Here is a 20,660-nt window from a genome sequence, read left to right on the forward strand (position 1 = left end):
CTTTGCATAGAAGTGCTGAGCAAGTTGTATGCATGTACTGAAACACAGAGGGTATGTGGTATTAGGAGGGCATTAGTGATGTTGATTATAGCTGTTAATGAGGCAAATGGAAAAACAAGAGAAGCAAAGGTCACAAGCTTTAAATATTAACATGCTTGAATATCAATCAACTCAAGAAAATCTTTGCAGTGAGCAGAGACATGATCTCACTGCAGGAGAGATGTTTCTAAAAGCTGACTAACCAGCAGAGCAGGATGATCATCTTATAACAAACTAGGTATTTTCAAAACCAGTCCAGTTTGAACAGGAGCTGTAGTACGTTTGACAGATCTGCTAACTTCCGCTGTGAGAACCACCTGAGAAACTATTTTGAGAAGGCACCTATGAGGTGTAAGAACCAATGGATGTTAACTTTTATACCTGCCATGGTTCATGCATCAGTTTTAGCTAGTGCATGGGACTGAAAAACTCAGATCAAACATATTTAGGCACATGTACCACAGAAAGGACAGTGTCCAAGGAGGCAGAGGTGGATCTCAATGGACTAGAGCAGCCTGTTGAGATATTCAGCACTTCATTAATTCCATTTTCAGAAAACATAGCAACAATTTATGCTCAAATTCAGGGCTCTTTAGTCATTGCTTTAAAATCTTGAAAGGCCTCATACTCAGATTTCTCAGGGGTATTTTAAGTATTTAAATCCTATTATCACATAGGGACTGTCACTGATCAGCACCTCAGCATGTAATTCAGGGGATTTTCAAGTACGCCTTTCTCCCATTGGCTCCTACGGGAATTGGTCATAAAAAAAGTAGGACAGAACTAATTATAGAATAAAACCTAAACAGAGGTGGTCTATCTTAAGGAATTTATTTGGAATAACAGTTTTAAGAACAACTATATTTAACTGTATAGCTAAATTCAGTTAAAAAAAATAGTCCCTATTAGTCAAGACAAACTCTTGCTATGTGGTATGTCTTGTTATCCGCAGTGTTAGCAAACAGCTGATTATTCCCATTTTTGTAGCAGTCTTGAAATCTTATACCCCAACTTCAGTTACTTTTTTAAGGAGAGCACAATTCCTGCATACTTTCTTTGAAGCACAGATTTCTGAAAGCTTTAGTTTTACTACCTCTGAGTCTCCAACACACTCTTTCTGGACATTTCAAGACTAAACACAGGAATTCAGCAATGCCTCAACATTGCCAAAAGGAATATGACCTTGCACACAATTGTCCTGTTTAGAAGCACTTTTTTTTTTTCCTGTTTTAGAAGTACCTCCCCCATGCAAGAGCATCATATTGATGATTATGTTTGTAGCCTCTGTTAGCTCTTTTCCAGGTGTTCTATTTCCCCTTCAGCTTTCTTCAACCATTTTAAAAATTAGGCCTTAGACTTACCCTTTCCCTGTTCTCCAAGATGACACCCATCCTCTAATAGTCCTTGTGAGGTAGCTACTAATGGTACCAGACTTGCTTTGGCTCACTCTGACCACCCTGGAATGAACATGTGTCTGTTTGAAGGAACTTGATTTAGCCTTTTGAAAAACACTCTTAAAAACACTGCTTAGAATAGAGTTATTCAATGGTGGATGCCCCATTGCAATCCAAAGATGTGATTGCAACTCATACAGATGTGCTCAAGCCAGACTCAACCCTGGTTATCTGGCTGTTTCCATGTTCTTACCAAGGCTCATTAGCACCTGCTTCATGGCTCTGAAACTAGGTTCTAACTGACCATGGCTACACATTCCTCCTGATGTACAAACACTACAGTATTTAGCTCCCAGATTCTCCAGCAGGTATCTCCTGAACCATTGGAAATGGGATCTTTCATGTTAGCCCAGGTGAGATCTGTAGTAGTGTCTGAACACCACAAAACATGTATAGGAGGGGCACTAGTCCACAGTGTTTATATATTCTCCCCTCATGTGTCTAGGGAAAGAAAAGTTAGCACAACATAGTATACGTGTTTTCAAGACAACCCCCCATTTATTGCATGTCATAAGATTTATAAATGGGTATGCCTGTAAACGTATTTGGCCACATCACTGAAAATTCGGGCATGCAGAATCTAAGAACAAAGACCAAACACGGAGGAAAGCAGTGAAAGATGCCACATTGTGACTTTACTACCTGAGGAAGGTGATAATGCCTAACGGAAAACATCTCTGTGGTAATCCAGTTAGCTCTTAAAATACAATTATAACTTCACAGCACCCTGGACCAGATAATTTACAACTTCAATACTTCCAGGATTCAGGCAGAATCTTGGTGCAATTAAGCCATTTATTTCTTGATTAGCAGTGAATTTAACAAGCACAGGTGACATGGAAGAAAATATTAAAGCATAGACTTTTGAAAAGTGAGTCAATTGAGGAGTTAATTATTTTATTAATTTATGTAGTGAGTTGTGCTCAGCTCTACTAAGTCAGACCAGGAACCCTTTGCAAGTATCCTAAGGAAGGAAAGGTGACCCACTCTGTATAACTGGTAAAGAAGTCAAACATTCAAAGGCCTCAAGTGACAAATCATCCTCTGGCTACATATAGCCAGTACTTCAAACACAAATTGGGGTTAGAGCTCTTCAAGCTTCTTCCAAAACACTCTGACCATGCGGGCTATTTTCTCCAGACACAGCTGATTGATAAGCTCTTCTAGGCTCAGAGCTGAGAGAAAGTCAAGTTCCTTCAGATTTAGACAGAAGATCTGGATGTGAACACAGGAGCAGCAGAAGGGGGATGTCACTGAACAAATGACTCTGGAGCATGAACTTGAAATTTTGTTACTGTCCCCCATGGCCACATCTATACTAGTGAAACAGCCAGGGCATAGGTATGAGCACTGTCTGTGACACTGCTTGTTGTCATGCTGCCTGACCCCATTTTGGCTTGTGTCACCCAGACAATGCAAGGACATGGTCACAGAGCATGCTTCTCATATGCAGCATGCATGGTGGGGAAAAGTGGGGTCAGACATGCATGTAGCCCTACAGACAGAAACCATGCCAGGCCAAGTTGCCCTCAAGACCACAGTAATGGACCTGGCCTGTTTTATTTACCGATAGACATGTACCTTATATAAGTATGGGGAATTGCAGAGACAATTGCTTCTGTTTCTAAGAGATGCCAAGTACTATAAATTTATAACAGTTTCCTTGGTCTAAATAAAGCCTAACATTCTTTTTACTTTTGACATGGATGAGTCAGCAGATAGGAAAGGCAGTTCCCAAATATAGCACCTTACGCCAGAGGACACAGCAAGAAGATTTGATCAGGCCTCCTCCTTCATACAGATCACAGCAATACGTTGCTTGTGATGAGCCCCATCAGCCAAACAGCAATACCCATTGCCAATCCTTCCTTAAAGGATCCCTGAAGTATTCCAACAGTGAGCAAAAGAAAACACTATTTTGCTTGATATGAGATGAGGAGATGACTTTCACAACAGGTAGCTGAGAAACTTCCTGACACAGTTAAGACTGCTTGGAGTACCCAGTTGGAACAAGAACAAACAGTGACCAAAAAGGCAGCTATCTGTATTGTCACACTCTACCTGATTTTAGGTAGGTTTCTTACTAACAGCATCTTCTCCGGATCATTTTGATCTTACCCTGGCAAAGGCTTCTTGGACAGGCACTCCAGACAAGATACTTATTATTTATATACTGCTCAGCTTCAACACCATGTGCTGAAAATTTTGTTAAACTACAGGTCTGTTCTAACTGTTGGCTGTGTTTCAGTGTTGTGAGACGTAACAATCCCATAGCAGTCCAGCAGCCAGTCTCTGGCTTGCCACCTTTTTCTGAAACAATACTCAAAAAATCCAATCACCTCGAAACACGAGCCTCTCTGCAAGATGAAGAATACTGCAATGTGATTCAAATTTCAGAGAATTTCTGGCTTTATGCCCACAGCTCCAAGAACATGAAATTCATCACAGTTTTACCAACATCAAGCAGAGCTACATCAATTTACTTCAGAGGGATATGATGCAAATTAGTACTGTTGGAGTGCTCCCTGGTGACATGTCCATGAAAAGATTATGATGTTTGTAAGAGTTAGCAACAAAGATTCTGGGATCATATTTTCTTTTTGTTTCATTTGTCCAGAAATCATATCTTACAGAGTTTGAGACATCATTACCTTCCTAACTTGTCTTGTATTCTTGCATATTTCTCATTAAAAACACAAAGATGAAATTACCTTCACTAATATCCAAGAGCAATTTTTGTGTAAGGAGTTATATAATGTAGGCAGTTTTCTCTTGCAAGGTATCTGCATACCAGGAAAGGGAATATTCTTATGAATACCAAAATGCAACCACCAGACCCCAAAACATGTATTGTAAAACTGCTTTTTGAACATAAGTATCAGGTAAATTGTGTAAATCATAGTGTAAAGTGAATGTCATTTCTAAGTTGAAGTGCTAAGGCTTGGACAATAAGCCCAAGCCAGAGTTGACCTATAGATGAATCCTGTACATTTTATAACTGATAACCATTGTGCTATTAGGTATTATACTAAGTTATAGCAAACCAACTGTTCTGATGTAAAAGGTGGGAATACTGAAGCCTGAGCAACAGGCCCTGAACTGAAACTGCTAACTCTGTATGTAGTCATTAGTGAAATATGCATAGAAGATGTAGTTTAAACAGCATAAAACATGTCTATCCTGAATGTATCCTTATATTTCTTTATGTGTGAGCAAGATAACAAGGCCACGGAAACAGTTGTCTGGCCTTGTGACCTTGCTCATAAATTAACTAGATAAGCAGGGAAACTCCCTTAGCTTCTCCCTTAAGCCCTGGCCAGGCTCTGGGGGGAACCTAACTGAGATGAAAACCAGATATTTCCGCTTAAAACAAAGGTGTCAGCTATTCTGGCTTACTGATTTTTAGGTATATAAGGCTGGGCCCGCTCACAGCGACTTTGGAAGCCTCACCTACGGGTGGACGCACCGCGTAGGATTTCCCACTTGCAGGGAAAGGTTCTCCAAATCCTCGCTGTAACCGGGGCTCCCCAGCGACTGCGGATCTGGATGATGGTAACGTATGCAAGTGGTGATGTATCTTTCTTAATCACTATTCTCTCTCTCTCTCAAGTAGTAATGATTTGATGCATTACCCTGTATTTTCCTATTTGTTTAAGTGCACTATTCTGTCTTTTCTTACTGTATGTTTTCTGTATTATTCTGTTACATTATTTAGTTATTTCTAGTAAAATATGCCTGCTCTTTTCACTCTGGTGTCTGAGTTTAATTGATATCCCTGATCAGCAAAACATAAATTGGTGTCAGAAGTGGGATCCAACAAAAATGCCATTATTTAAAGTGACCATTGGATGTTTTAAATTGTATGAAAACGTACCTATTGAAAAAGGAAAAGAAACTACAAATTCAAGTAAACGAGGGTGGATTTTGTTAACTGCATGTAGAAAACAACACCAGAGTAAAGAGAGGCTGTTGTTAGAGCGCTCCCAGATAGAGCGACAGATATGTGATTTGAAGAGTCAAATAGTGATGTTGCAATGCCAGAATAAGTTGTTTGCTGATAAGCTGGATACTTATCAGACAGTGGCAGAGAAAGCTGCGGTGCGAGTAGCACAATATAAGTATAGGAAAAGGAGAAAGTGTAAGAAAGTTCATGCAGTGACTGCAGAAGCGAGTGTGCAGTGGGATCCTGGTAGAGATCCTAATAGTGGGCAAGCTGTGAGGAAGGATATGATAGAGGATTATACACAGTATGAAGTAAATGATATAATTGAAAGATTTAAGCAGAGACCGGGGGAATCCTTGCTCTCTTGGATGGTGCGTTTGCAGGATCAGGGAGTGGCAGGGGTAACCCTAGACGCAGGAGATTCTAAAAAGTTTTTGATTTTAAGTTCAAATGCTTTTGTGCAGGATGCATTTCAAAACAACACTCAGGATATTAATTTGTTAGCACTGGCTGCTCTGGGATGTAATACCAAATATCCTACAGAGAATGACTGGCTGGCATCTGACCGTCAGTGGTATACTTTGCGAGATTGTATACAGCGAATGAAAGAGGAAGGGATGAAAGCAGCTATTTTTGTAGGAGACGCTGACTTTATGATGTGGCATCCTTTGCCGGTCACTATGAGAAACAGAGTGATTAAAACCATTCCACTGGCATATAAAAATGTAATTATGGCCCTTTGCATTAATGAAATGGGGGATCCCCTCGATGAAGTAATAGAAAAAGTGCAACAGTTACGTGACCTTAAAGAGTGGAGCCCCCGAGGGAGTGCAGGGAATCGAGATACTCGAGACAGCCCTAAAGGCAGTGAAAACAGGATTTCTCGTAAGGAAATGTTTACGGCTTTGTTAAAAGACAGCATGTCTCATGAAAAAATTTATGGTATTCCAACTAACGAGCCATGGCGAATATATACACAGAGAGGGCTGAATAAACCTAGCAAGAGAGTGCAGAGTGCTAAAACTAAGGATCCAGGGACAACTCAGCCTATGGCACCCCTTCTCGAACCTCAACGGGACCCTCCATCTGCCCACGGAGGGCCCCCCGTGAGTGGATCACCGGTTCCGGGGGTGAAAGAGGATGGGGCAGCATTTTCTGACTTGTACCCTTTGCAGGAGGCAAGGGAGGGGAATCAATATTATAATCAGCACATATGAATTAATGGCCAAGTTCCAGGGCAGTGAGTGCAGAAGGACCGATGGCCCCATGTAGAACTTAAAGTTTTGGTTTGTTTTTTTTTTTATTTTTTTTTTATTTTGTTGTTGTTTGTTTGTTTTTTATCTAGAACAACCAGTTCCCACAAACTGTAAATACCCTGATTGAGGATGGAGCAGAGGCCTCCTTAATATATGGGAATCCCAGGAAATCTAAAAGACAACCTGTAATTATTACAGGTTTGGGAGAAAAATAAATTAAAACTGTACAAACACAAATGGAAATGAAAACAGGAAACCTCCCAAAATTATTATATTCAGTCATGATTGTCCCCATTCCTGAATATAAAATCAATATAGACATTCTAAGAAGACTAACTTTAAATCTTTCTGATAGTCAGTATCAATTTGGAGTTAAACCCTGTATTAGTACCAGACCTGTTACGGTCAGCAAAGTAAAAAAAAAAAAAAAGCCTCCTGAGCAGATCCTGGCTGCAACTAAGTTAGTTACAATGAGGCAATATAGAATTCTGGGAGGACATGAAGAGATATCACAGACAATTAGAAATTTATTAGATGTAGAAGTTTTGAGGTGGCAGTCTGGTGTGGCCTGTCAAGAAAAGTGATGGATCCTAGAGAATGACAGTGGATTTTAGAGAAGTAAACAAACATACTGCACTGCTTGCAGCAGCTGTGCCAGACACTGTCACTTTAATAAAAGAAGTTCAGAAACATCCAGGAACTTGGTACGCTGTAATAAATTTAACTAGTGCATTTTTATTTTTTATTTTTACTATCCCAATTGCAGAAAAGCATTTGCTTTCTCAAGGGTGGCTGCAGAGCCCCACTATCTGTTATAGAATTGTAGCTGAACACTTAGATAAAATACAGCTGCCTTCTCACACACAATTAAGCCACTATATAGATGGTATTTTGATTCAAGGAAATGATGAGGAGGAAATACAACAAGTTCTTGAATTAGCAGTAGATCATATGAAACAGAAGGGTTGGGAAATTAACTCTGCAAAAATCCAAGGACCGTCTGAGACAGTGAAGTTTCTGGGAATTCAGTGGCATTGTGGGCATCAAGCCAGCCCCACATGGCCCTGACCACACCAGAAATCCATCCTATTTTACAGGACAACCTGTCTTAGTCAAACTCCCCATGGTGGGAGCAGTACTATTGGTATTGGATACCCAAATAAACAAGTATACCTGGAAAGCAAAGATGCTCATGGAAAGGAGCACGAAATTAATACAATGTGGATTATCCCATCTTTCTAATTATAACCCACTTCCGGTTCTCAAAATGAACCGAGAAGCTTTTCTTTCCTTTTTCTTGCAGGTAAACCCCCCGGAGAAAGATATCCTGAGTCACGACAGGGGATCCTTATGTGAATTTAAATTTTTGTATAGTGTTGATGTTCATTGTCTTATTAATATTTCTAAGATGTATTGTCTATCATTGCAAAAATTGCTTTGGGTGACTGTTCCCCTCTCCCTTGGTTCTGGGGGAAGCACCGGCTTCCTAAGTGTTAACCAAGAATGGGAGGAAAACGAATTTGTGGATTTAAGTCAGTTACCAGTATTATGAGCAAACAACAGACACCAAATCAGGGGAAGGTCCCTTTGCTAATGGGGCCTGGGCTTTAAAAGGTCATTACTGGGCCCATGAAGGCAAGATGAAAATACCAAGACCTAAACCACACATGCACTCTGGGCTGGGGGCATGGAAATTCATTTTCCTGCTGCAAAGGCAGACCCCAGCTCCAGCGAGCCAGACCATCTTCAGCTCCACAATTGACAACAACAACCAGAATATTTTCCCTTGTGATATGTATGTGTTAGTCTTATAAGTGTCCATGTAAAACATCCTGTAATTGTACTTGTTCATGCAGACAACCACCTTCTTCCCCCAATCCCCAAGGACCGGGAGTACATCCATTAGGCCCAGCGTGGGACACATTTTAGTTAAATATGTTTGGTTAAAATATTGTTAATTGACATTGTTATTGTCACTGTTACCTTTATTATATGTTTGGTTAGGATGTTGTTAACCATTGTCAGTGTTAATATTGTTTTATTTGTTATTTGTAGTGTTATTGCTCATTTACCTTTGTTTAAATCTGGGATAGAAGTTTCTAGGCCCAGATGACACATACGCTTTAGGATAAAGGGGCGTGGAAAGAGATTTTCCTGCTGTGTATGCTGACCCCAACTTTGTCAGAGCAGGGCAACAGACTGCGTGGACTACCAGAGCCACAAACACTCAGTGATATATTACCAGAATCACGGAGAAATAATGGATAATATGTTAGTAATAATTTCAATTCACTTTATAGCCTGACCCTTGATAATAATTTTCTTATTTGTTCTTATAATACAACTTTTTTGTCCCTGTGAATGTCAATCATGTAAACTGCCGTTGTGTTCTTCTACTGATTCCTTGCAACCTTAAAATCGGTTTGTAGAATGTTTTGGTTTTGTAGAGTTAGTTAATTTTGAGCATGACATGTTTGTTAGAGATGTTGTTAGCTATATGCTTGTTAACTGAAGATATTCGTATTTGTTAAAGATATTGTTAGTTACATGTTTATTAATGGAAAATATATATATCTGTTAAAGATGTTATTAGTTATATGTTAGTCAGAAATATCGTTAGTTGAAATGTTGCACGCTATTTCTGTCCTTTCTTTCTCTTTATATCTCTATCCTTCGCACCACCACGAGGACAGCAATGTCAAGCCATGGGGCAGTGTGAGAGACTGTATTGCCTCGACATTGCTGCCACACCACTACCACTACCTGGCCTCAACATCCTGTCGCCATGAAGGAGTACGCTCTGAAGGAGACGAATTGTCCCCGAAGAAACCACCATATCTGCCTGAAGCCAGAACAACATCATCCTTGGCAGTGCCTGCCAAGCTGCGCTTGTGCACGAGCCAGGTGGAGAAGAAATCAGGGTGAGGAAGGCGTGCGGAAGCTGAAGACGCCACAGGCCGACACCCCTCCTCCAGCACGACCACTGTGAACACCTGGACATGCGCACCTGGAGGAACACGGGGCGGCACGTATGACAATGAGTTCCGTGGAAATGGGCGGACTCTTTGGAGAAATTGTGGGGACTTGGACAATAAAAAGACTGCGTACTCCTCTCTCAGGGCTCAGAGCTGAGATTTCAGGAGAGACTGAACCAACAGGACATCACTGGATTCGTGGTGGTAACTGATTTTGTTGCATCTCTTCTGTTTGCTTGCTTAGGTATTCTGACTTTTTCTTTCTTCTTTCCTCTGTCCTATTGCTATTATTGCTTGTTACAGGAAATAGAGTTTACAAGGTTGCATGGTATCTAACCTCGTTTGTGTCTTAAGATCACTACTAAGATCATTTAAGAACCCTCCCTGATATTGGATCGGGACACGCCTGACAAAACATCATCAACTGATGAACGAAAACTAATGTCACTAACCATAGAGATGGTTTGAGAGCCATGATTCACCTATAGGTCAAAGGACCGAATGAAGTGCTAAGGCTTGGACAATAAGCCCAAGCCAGAGTTGACCTATAGATGAATCCTGTACATTTTATAACTGATAACCATTGTGCTATTAGGTATTATACTAAGTTATAGCAAACCAACTGTTCTGATGTAAAAGGTGGGAATACTGAAGCCTGAGCAACAGGCCCTGAACTGAAACTGCTAACTCTGTATGTAGTCATTAGTGAAATATGCATAGAAGATGTAGTTTAAACAGCATAAAACATGTCTATCCTGAATGTATCCTTATATTTCTTTATGTGTGAGCAAGATAACAAGGCCACGGAAACAGTTGTCTGGCCTTGTGACCTTGCTCATAAATTAACTAGATAAGCAGGGAAACTCCCTTAGCTTCTCCCTTAAGCCCTGGCCAGGCTCTGGGGGGAACCTAACTGAGATGAAAACCAGATATTTCCGCTTAAAACAAAGGTGTCAGCTATTCTGGCTTACTGATTTTTAGGTATATAAGGCTGGGCCCGCTCACAGCGACTTTGGAAGCCTCACCTACGGGTGGACGCACCGCGTAGGATTTCCCACTTGCAGGGAAAGGTTCTCCAAATCCTCGCTGTAACCGGGGCTCCCCAGCGACTGCGGATCTGGATGATGGTAACGTATGCAAGTGGTGATGTATCTTTCTTAATCACTATTCTCTCTCTCTCTCAAGTAGTAATGATTTGATGCATTACCCTGTATTTTCCTATTTGTTTAAGTGCACTATTCTGTCTTTTCTTACTGTATGTTTTCTGTATTATTCTGTTACATTATTTAGTTATTTCTAGTAAAATATGCCTGCTCTTTTCACTCTGGTGTCTGAGTTTAATTGATATCCCTGATCAGCAAAACATAAGTGCACCGCAAATACTTTGCAAACTGCTGCATGTCACTGGAATACAGCAACAAATTTGAATAGAAGTGTGGTTTACCAAAGTTTCCCATAACATTCAGTGTCAGTACTAAGCAGAAGAGAACTAGATTTTAGGAATAGAATTTAATAAGCCTACATAATGCTGAACATAAATCATACCATCTACAATAACCACCACCTCAGCTAACATAGAAGCTGTCAGACATATTCCACTCCCTAACTCATTGCCTGGTCTAAGAACACAAATATCTTGAGATATTTCCACAAATTTCAAAAGGATTTGAGCCTTCAATTTTGGCCATTGTTTCTCATGCCTTCAGGATAAAGTTTACACTTTCCCATAAAGCTCTACAGTTGCTAATGTACAAACAAGAAATCACTATAATATACAAGGGCAAACAGATAATTTAGCAAATCATAAGTTGATTCAGGCCTCCAAATCCACGTATATCAAACCACTTAGCCCTGTTTTTATCACTACCTCTCTATTCATTTCCAGTCTTATCTCATTCAAAATATACCAGACACTGAGCATATTTATATGTCAAATGATTGTGCTGCAGAAGGATGCAATGGATTTTTGAAGGATGTGAAGAACTGAATTTGAAGGATTGAAGAAATAAGACTGCATAGATACATCTTTTTCCCATTTGAACTCCCAAGTCACTGAGCTACATTATTTGTAGCTATTTGTTGAGCTAATTGTCTACTGTGAGGTATGAAGGCATTGTTGGCAACACATCTTCCTTCTTGGGAAGTACATTAATTACCTCAGTGCCACCCAGGGTTCAGGATGTTCTCAGATGAAAGAGCAGTGGGTATGAGAACCCACTACCTCAAAATGTGCCCTTAATAAATGAAGCAATCAAAACAGTCATCAGACCAAAAGCCAAGAACAACAGGTTCTCTTTTCCCCACAGTTACAGAGCACACCCTTCCAGTATCTCTTGCCAAATGCATTTAAGGCCTGCTAAGTAAAAGATACAAACCAACATGTAACATGTTCCAGAGACAGAAGACACCAGAAGCCTAAAAAATATCTGGTCTAATTACACAGTAACTGATAGCAAAATCCAATTTGGTTTAGCACTAATGGATTTCAATAGAGTTTTTTTCCTAATTTACCTCATAGTTTCCAAGATCAGGGTCACAGAGAAACATGCAAAAAGTATAATAGAAGAATGCCCACACATTACTAAAGCAAACAGATACACATAACAAAGAGCAACTTCCTTGCTGGCCTTTCTATATCAACTTTTTCCTCATCAATAAGAGCACAGCATGAATGTAATTAACATGCAAGGGGAATAAGAGTCAAAACAAACTGGATCTCAAGAGAGGAAAACATAGCAGCAGCAGATGGAGGCAGCAGTAAACATTAAAGATGCTGACAAGACTCAGTTCCCTGCTCTGGCATTTCTGAAGAAATATTTATTCAGAGTTAAGCATATGTACATAATGGTCAACTTACAATGCAAGCATCATCTCTCAAGGGGTGCTATTGTCAAGTGGACAAACTCAGTGTAGAAGCTTGAGCAGGGACAAAGCTTGTTCTCAAAAGTAACTTAACTTTTATTTTGCAACATGGGATTTAAGCCAAAGCTTGAGAAACTAATTAGTAGCCATTACACCACTAAAGAATGGAAAGAGCTGGTACCAACAGTCTCACACTCACCACTTTGCAGGTCTACAGCCTTTCTATTAACTTTACCAGGAAAAAAGCTGAGCTTCTCCTCCCCTAGTAGCCCAGGCAACACATGTGAGTGAAATTCATTATAATGCACTCCTGAAACTGGGCTTAAATAGGGTAATAGATTAAATACCTATTAACTGGAAGTCAAAGGGTACAAGAGTGTTAATCATGCATTCCAGAGGCCCTTGAGCCATCGTGGCAGCAGGTTTTAATTGGGTTTTCTGTGGAGGCAATTCCTCCTTTCTGATTTATCATGAAGAAACAAAATAGTCTTATTTTGAAATCCTAATTCATTATCTAGCATAAACTCAGTTCAAAAAAACAAAAAGTAACAAAAAAACCACAACCACTAAAATGCTCTTCTGGATAACACAAAAGGTCTGAAGAAACTACCTAACCTCTCTGCCAAAGAAAGTCTGGAAGGTCTCCTCACACCATTTTCTCTCTGTTTAGTAATTCTAAATGCTTTATGGTATGCTGCCTCAGTAGAGTAGGTACTAGAGGCATTTGAAAATGTCCCTGGCCTAAGGCTTGAAGGATTCCGAGACTGAGTGCTACAAGATTATTCTTCCACATAACTGCATTGAAATTGCATTTGGATGCCATTGCTATAACAGTCAGGCAGGAGGTCAAACATCTTGGCAAAACACTTTTATCATCCCCACCCATACAATTAAAGTTCAGACAAAGAAAGCCTCCTGTTCTATTCCACACAGCTACCTAAATTAAGGAAGCACTTACTGCTGTGTCAATGGTGAAATGTGAACTCTATTGACATTATGGACAATTTTGCCACTGACTTCAATGGAGCTACACTATTGCCCAGTAGGTAATAAGAGGTGTTACTCTCTTTTAAGGTAATACTGAAAAGCACAAAAGTGCCTTCTCATCTTCTGCATAGTTCAGGCTATATGAATTCTGACATCTTCTGAATTAAGCCTGTTATTTCTTGTGGACTGAGGCATCTTCCAAAATGACTGCCAACCTTGATTAAGATATAGAACAAAGAAGAAACTAGCAAACTCCTAGACAAAATGTTAAAACAATTAGTTAGCCTTACAGTTAGAATAATGTTCCTCATTTCTAGCCTGCATTAGCACTGCATTACTTTTGAACCCCTTTATCACAATACCTTATTTTCTCTTAGATTACAGTCATTAACTACCAGAAATTGCCTCTACTACAATAGCCACAGTGCTGATTACAGCAATGAAAATGCTATAAATCAACTAAAAAGCCTCCCCTATAAAAGCCATAGTCTAGCTCAATGTCATTAAACAGATTATGACCAAGGTGCACCTTTACAACAGCAAGACCATTTAACCACTGGAATAAGTAACCAAGAAAGTCATTACCCCTACTATAGCTGGAGAAACAAAAGGCTGGTTGGTTTCATTGCAAAACACAAACATTTATTTTGGACTGACACAGAATGAGATGCTTTGTTTCATTTTGGGACTACTCCATTTCTTTGCCTCATGTTTTCTCTCTCTGTCTTGGTCCATTTTTTGAACAAAACCAAAACACTATTTTAAATGGAAGACTCAAAGGATTAAGTTTCAAAATAGAAATATTTTGACATTTCGGATGTCACTTGAACTATTTAATTTTGAATAGTGCTTTATCAAAATGTTTTTTCAAAATCTTTCCTTTCTCCTTCCATTTTTTGTTTTCTCCACTGAACCAAATGAAAAAATATTTCCTTTTCCAGAAACTCTTTTTTTCCAGTGAATTTACAATCTGTCAAAATAAAATTATGTGTTCATTTATGTAATAGATAAAAATAATTCCAAAAGTTGAAGAACAGTAATATTGCCCTTGGTTATGAGAGATGTTGAATAGAAAAGTATAATGGTATCTTTCAGCCTTGAAATTGATAACATAAGCAAAGAGAATTAGAGAATTTTCTTTGAATGCCAGGTATATCAAACATGAATGGAAGATACTAGTTTTTCCACCTTCTAGCTGTAGAGCATTCGGATTACATTCAAAACCCCTAAAGCTAGCTAACTAAAAAGGCGTAGCTGGTGATCCAGTGAAAGTTCCAAGCTATGTCAATACCCACCAAACCACATCAGTGACATCATGATCATCTTATCATCAAGCAAATAATGACTGGGACATTTATGCACTGTAGAGTGTGAAGTGGTAAAAAAAATTACATGTGTTAATTTCTCAGGAGAAAAAAAAAAAAAAAAAAGCACTCAAATATATTATTTAGGCAACTACATCTCATTGGTTTCAAAGGGCTTAGCTCTCCTCAGTGAGATACTGTTGCCGGAATAAGTAGATCCCAAAGGAGATTTGAAGATATGGGCCTTAGTCTTCAATTTTTTTCTGCACAAAACACCTGGAGCAAGCAGCTGTCCTGAGCATGCTAATAAACAAGGGCATAGAATGAAAAAGTGACTTAATTTCCATTTAAAAATTCATTCTGCAGAGATACCTGGAATGTGATTCCCCTTCACAGTGAATTAAGACCACAACACACTGCAGCAGTGGCCAAAAGCAAAAGTGGATTCAAAAAGCAGTGGGACTCCTAAGTTCACAAGGGAAGGCTCATTAATGGCCGTTAAACACCAAGAGGTGGCTATGACTTCCTCTAGTCCATAAGTCCCTAGGCTGCATGCTGTCAGAGGCTAAAAGCTTAGAGAACCTGATGTGATTGCCCTGTTCCACATGCACCTGCAACTGGCAACCATCAGACACAGGTGGCTAGAGGGACACAGGACTGCCCAGTACTCTTCACTGATCCCTGATTTCAAAGGAATTACTCTTCTTTCAACCCTTAGGCAGCTAGCATATAATAGCCTATAACACCAAGCAAGCAAACAGCAGGAAGGAGACAGTGAAACAGATTTTGTTATGGAACACGTGTGCTGTTTCCTCGTGAAGTCTGCACACAACTGTTATTCTACTCTGTTCAAATAAATGAGTGATTATTATGCTCTCTTTGTAAGCAAAACAACATTAGTGAAGATAAAAGCAGGTAATTCATCCTTGGGGAGCAACAAAAACAACGCATTTTTTGGTGGCAATGCAAAAAACAACTTTAGAAAAGCTCCTCTGCTGAATTAGCTCTACCAAGCACAGAGCACCACACTCCCAGTGAAATATGGTTATAGAAATCAAAAGGGTTTTAAAACTCTATAGGCACAAGCAGAAGATTTACATCAACAAATTTGTCCTTGTGATGTCTTCACAAAGGCAGCAATGTTTTACATGTCCCACATGCAAGTCCAAGAATAATGTGAAAAGGATGATATTCACACTGGAACCTTGCTGGTTCATACATCAAAGAGCGCGTGGTTACCCTTCTCACTCTCAGGTGTCCATGAGAATGAAACTGAGCTGCCTATGATTGCTGCCTATTTACTTTTGAACATCATCAATTAATCAAGGTGGACAATGTCGCCACAGAACTTCAATCATTTTTTAGTTCAGAAATAATAGACTGTGTTCTGCTCTCTCAAGAGTACCTGCCTGTAATCCCACTGGTCCCATGCCCTTCAAAAGTGCATCAGGGTCAAAGGTAGAACCGAATTCTTACTAGACTGGCTAAAAAGAAGATAATGTTTCCCTTGTGTCTCTATTCAAACACCCTGGACAGATTTGACACATTTATTTTGTCATAACATCTATAAATTATCTGAACAATCAGTGCGTGCTCACCTCAGTTTGGGGTTTTGCCTTCTAAATAGAGGTTAAAATTTCTGGAGAGCCTCGTAGCAACACAGGCACTGTCTTTGGGTTGCAATTGGATACAGGTTCTCTTGAAAGTAAATATCTAGTTGGTTGCAAAAGCTGAGACAGCATTCATCTAATCCTTCCTACCACTCTCAGGGAAGTAATTGTTTGGAGAGAGACTTTCATTGTCAAAATCCAGAAGTGTTTTCTGAACAAGAAATACAGATTAACAGACAATCAGTGACAGCCTAGCAATTGGCACTTGATATAGTGGCTAATTATATTACAAATACAGTGTATTACACTGTTTCAGACAACAAAAACAAGTGACTCCTTGAACCAGAAGATGCCTTTGCAGAGGTTTGTATAGCATCCTCCAGACAATGTGATTCCTGCCTGATAACAGCCACTCACAGACACTGCCAGTATACATGGGTAATAACATCATGGTGTGATCCTTCCCATCCTTGGCCTTATAATCAAAATATGCCTTTTAAAACTCCGTTAACATTGATTACACCGTATTTCTGTACTACCTTCACTCTGCCATGTTGTTAACATTCAGATTATACATAAAGGTATATGAGAGACCAAGCAGAGTAATTGCATTCTAAACTTACAATGGCTGCTTTATAAAAGCCATCTAGTCTATCAAAAGCTGATAGGAAGCACTATAATAACTTCTGGGATATGATCGGCCAGATAAAATGTTAAGACTCCAGGGCATTTGAAAGCAGTTATTAATGTTACCCTCATGACCCTCAGCATTCACAGTAGCGGTCAAGTTTTCAGATGCTTCCATTTCCACTTGGGCCCCAAAACACAGAAGAACTTGGCACGTGGCATGTGGAGCATATTTAGCAACCTCATCTATGGGAACAGAAAGCACAGGCAGGCAAGAATTACCGAAAGGCGCTTTGGTTCAACATTTTCCCTCACAGGCACAGGAGGCAGGAATACAGCAGGGAGAGAAATTCATCTGACATGGCCTAACCCACTCAAGCACAGTAACTCACGCACGTGGCAGCCACAGCTCAGCACACCCAGAAACTCGGCTCCCTGCTGGCTGTCCCACTGGGAGCTGAGCGCTCTTGGAAGTCTGCTCTTGACAGGGGCGCTCAGCACTTACACCACGTCTCCTCTCAAGAAAACTGAGTTTCTTAGATTGATTCTTAATAGTTTCCCCCCACCTGCCCTTGACTTTGAATTACACTTCCCTTGAGAAACCAAATTTTATAAATTTACCCAAACTCCTAGGCACTGATCTTCATAGGCAGTGTATTTTAAAACAACACAGCCGTCTAGCGGTAGTAGTAGCTGCTGCAAATAAAATACTCACTGCTGTACACATTTGCTGTCCAATGCTTGATACTTCTAGAAAATGGTCGTTTTGACATTTTGCCATGTCATTTGGATCTAAATGAAGGCTTTTTGTCTCTAAACCCTGCAGACACACTGCATCTGCAAAGCTTATTTGGAAACAACTGGGCCTAAGAGCAAGAAAGTGTCTTACTGAACTCTGGAAACACAAACATGATGAATGGAGGTAGCCTCTGAGTGAAGATGGGTCACTGGAATACTTCTAATTCCTCCTGCCTATCCCTCTTTGTCCAGTATCCCCTCACAGGCAAATGTTCACTGCCTCATACAAACTCCCTGTTGTTGCCACATCTTCAAGCACGTGTCTATATGTGGTTTGGATTAGGAGTTCCCAGATATTCCCTGGTATTGTAATATTCAAATTCACCAGCACCAACAAGAATGAAAAAGAGAACTAACAATTTCTAGCCCACACACTTTCAGGTTAAGATAGAAAAAAAGCACCTAGATTCATGATTTTGATTGTCAAGAAAGCATCCACTGTATTTCTGGCTCAGGGGACAAGGACAAATCTATATACAAAGATGGTGGTGGCAGAATATGACAAATTATCACAATTAATCAGTTTTGCTAGCTAAAACATTCTGAAGAAAGCACTGGGAAATACAGCAATATTTGACAAACAAGTAGCCAAGTACAGATTTCTAGACAATATCAACAGGCAAATCACCTTGGATAAAACAGGAATGGAGCAGCTGGCAGCATCTCTCTAGAGTCTGAAAAAAACACTCCTTCCATTCATAAACCACCCTCTGCATCAGAAGTTTTGAAAAATAAAATACTCTTTATAATATACCCTCTCTGACTACTTGATTCAAGCCAGTATGCAAAGTGAATGGCAATGGCTGCCTCCCCCAGAGCCAGCCTGTCTCACCAGATATCTCTTCAAAACTAGCTGGAAGAGGACTGATCTCATTTCAGGCTGGAGAAAGGTAGGCAAGACCTCAACATGTTTGCAAAAGTATTCATGTCTTTTAAGCTAGCATGTTGACTCTGCACTCGTGACAGCTATGGATTTGTCCTCCAGGTTCTGCTGTCAGAAAACAGAGTGGATACTGGGCATCCTAAGAGGAACATCAGCTCTGAACATCACATGGGAGGGGATAAGAAACAGCCACCTTTCCCCTCACAGCCTCCTCTAGTCATTCTGAACTGCCAAAGTGGCAGCAGAAAGGGCACCAGGAAAGCACGACAGACCTGAACTGAACTCTGCCTTTTTGCCCCATTTCTTCCCAGTATTTCTGCCCACTTAGAGGCACTACCTGAACGGCAGCAACAGTTCCTGGAGGAGACTTGAAACCAGAAGCAGGGTATTAACTCCTGCTCCTCATGGCCCCCTTCAGCCACTTCTGCAGTGGAAGGAGCTCTCCCATCTCTCTTCTGCTGCCCTTTAAAGTGTGGATCACCTTTACATGCTTGAGCTGTTCCTTGTGGTTCCATGTCAACTGAAGGTTTTCCAGGAAGTGGGAGTGTTATGGGCCTTGATCTCCAGGTGAAGGTGAGCCAGGCGCTAGGAAGGGAAGGACAGGCAACGGTGTCAATAACATCACTACAGCAGAACTATTCAGGCCATGGCTTTCTGCAACACGTGAAACACGAAGAGCCTCTGGAAGCTGGCCATCACCATTAAGCAAATAGGGACAGACATCTGCAAGTCAGTGAACATGAGTCTCATACCAATTGCTGCATTTTGCTTCAAGAGAAACATGTTTTTCCAGAGGCTGTAATTTCTCCTATTCAGCACAGACTCCCAGAAGCTAACTAAGCTGCGTTCACCAAACTGGCTGATATAATCACTTCTCACTAAGAGAGAAGCCTGTAAACTCTATGGCAACCAACACCACCACCTACAGAAGTTCTTGACAATACAGGATTTTTTCCTCAGCATGCTCACTATTGTCCAACACAGACCTTTAGCACAGCAGGTGGAAGATAAGGAAAGCACTAGGCTTGGGTTTCCTCTCCACAGGGGAAAAAAAATCAAGTTAACAACATCTACGGCTTGAGGTTGCTCTCCATGCCACTCCCAGCTGAAGCCTTTAGGATAAATACAGTCTAAATTTTGTGAAAGCTGAGAACTGAGAACTGTTCCTTCATATAACAGCAGCTCACATCCTGAGTCACACCATGACCTATAGGTTCCTGTATTCTAAACCATCTTTGCATTGATGTTGCTGATTTCAAGGCTAAACAGGGCATTTACACTCTTCTGTTTCACATCTCTCATAACCAAGCTCAGCTATACTTCAAGAACAGATCTCTGAGTTTACAGTTTTCCTCATGCACTAAAAGTGCACTAAAAGCGACTTGTGAGACTATCAATGGTTAAACTTTCAGAGTTGTTAATTTGGAGTTCACAGATCATTTTTAGCTTTACTGTAAATGTCCCCATTGCCACAATACTCATTTGTCTTGGTTCACTGAGCACATCACTTCTGTGTCAGGAAACAAAATAGTACTGGGCCAACACAGGTATTTCGTATTCCTTTTATTTATTCATTTTGTCAGTAGGTAAGTAATCAAAAGAAACTAGCTTTGTGAATAGAGGACAGCTCATGAAGATTAATTGCTTTTTCTATAGAAGACATCTTCCTGGTGTGGGACAAAGCAGCGTTCAGTCCTAACTGTGATACCACATGTAAATCTGGTGTTAGTCTTACAGGACAATCAATCAGGAAATCACTTTTAAGACTGGTAGTCCATCCTGCTTTTCACTCATTTATCACTTCACTGTATTTTCCCTGTTTTTTTCACAAATAATTGTCAGTTTATTGCTTTGTTAGTTGCCTTGAGCTGGGGTATGCCAACACTACTCACAGAATAGCATGCTGCTGTGAAAGTAGCTCT

The sequence above is a fragment of the Strix aluco genome, chromosome 1 (assembly GCF_031877795.1).
Source record: "Strix aluco isolate bStrAlu1 chromosome 1, bStrAlu1.hap1, whole genome shotgun sequence".
Lineage (NCBI taxonomy): Eukaryota > Metazoa > Chordata > Aves > Strigiformes > Strigidae > Strix > Strix aluco.